The sequence below is a fragment of the Notothenia coriiceps genome, unplaced genomic scaffold (assembly GCF_000735185.1).
Source record: "Notothenia coriiceps isolate Sejong01 unplaced genomic scaffold, NC01 NC01_scaffold00037244, whole genome shotgun sequence".
Lineage (NCBI taxonomy): Eukaryota > Metazoa > Chordata > Actinopteri > Perciformes > Nototheniidae > Notothenia > Notothenia coriiceps.
The window spans coordinates 1,739,447-1,740,887 of NW_011369945.1; positions in this window are offsets into that span (position 1 = coordinate 1,739,447).

A 1,441-nucleotide genomic window follows, 5' to 3' on the forward strand; every position below is an offset into this window, starting at 1 on the left:
CCATGCCACGGCAGCCTCTCATTCCCCTGATAGGTCTGACGTCAGAGATTTTCAAATCTGTATCAGTCTGTATCAGATCCGTTGCAGCCCCTTTTTTAGAGATTTGGGTATGGAGGAAAAGAAAGAGGGTTGTGTTTTCTGACACTTGGTGAGTTCCCTGACACACCGGGGACACATATTCATGTATACAAGACGTACAAAACTGCATTTTGCATGATAGGTCCCCTTTAAGGAAGTATCTGAATGCTTCCTCCACCGCTGGTCAGCATTAGTATTCTGACTCTGAGCTTGTGGCTGGTAGTGCCAGATGTCCCCCCCCCACCCCTCCTCCTCCATGCAGGGAAACCCCACGCAACAGCCGGCCATTCATCCGTTATGAGCACATGAGGAGGCTCCTGTTGGCAGCTTATGTCAGTCTGACAACCTGCTGATGGTGACTTTATGATGTCTCAGCATGACGCCTCTTCACAGAGAGACATCTTTCTCAAAGCCTAACGGGACGCGTTACAATGAAGGCGCTCTAAAAATATGTATGGAGTTGGATCTATTGTACTGTTTGTTTGGAGCTGTTGTTGTGGGAAGTAATGAGGGGGATGTTTACTGTATAACAGCAAATGAGTGAGTCCCCACAAGCCTGTTAGAGCTTTGACAACATACTGTGTTTTTGTCCTTCTTATCTTCAGTATTGTAGTGTGGAATGTGCTGTGTGAGTTAATGACATTTTTTTATTTGTGGACGGTGGATGAAGTTATTTGGTCGTTACTCTGGGCACCAGAAAGCATGCAGACCTTCAAAATATCATAAAGCTAAAATAAGAGACAGCCGGTCTCACTCTGTATTCAGGTAGCGCGCAGCAGGCATGCTTCACATAAATACACATTTCTTTGAACAAGTATACCTTTTACATCGGGAGTATTGCAGTCTTTTTTGGTCATTTTTCTGACTGAACAAGTATGTTTCTGTATGTGGTAATGCTGTCATATAACATTTATATTGTCTTAATTTGTGATATAATATTCATATACAAACAATGTAGGTTTTTTTTTCTTTAAAGCTTTTCTTTATTACTAAGCTCGCTATTCCCAATCCAATATGCATATTTCTTTTGCACGGATAAGACATGCTGAAGAAAGCTACGACTGAAAAGCAAGACCAAGTAAAATATTCAGTTGAAAATGTTAACAAGCTACTGCCATCTTAAGGGAGGAAAACAGCATAGCCACAAGAAGCAGCTGTGAACACTCAGCCTACATACAATAGATAGATGCTGTCAAAAGCTTTGTTGCAAAAGTATATGAGTATTCATTTAATACTCAAATACTGAGAAATGTAAAACAACAAGTATTTAATCCCCTACCAATTATACCTGGATTGTTATAAATATGACAAGTAACATAAGCAGTAGAACAATAAAGAAAGGACAGTGCCACATCTGCTTGAA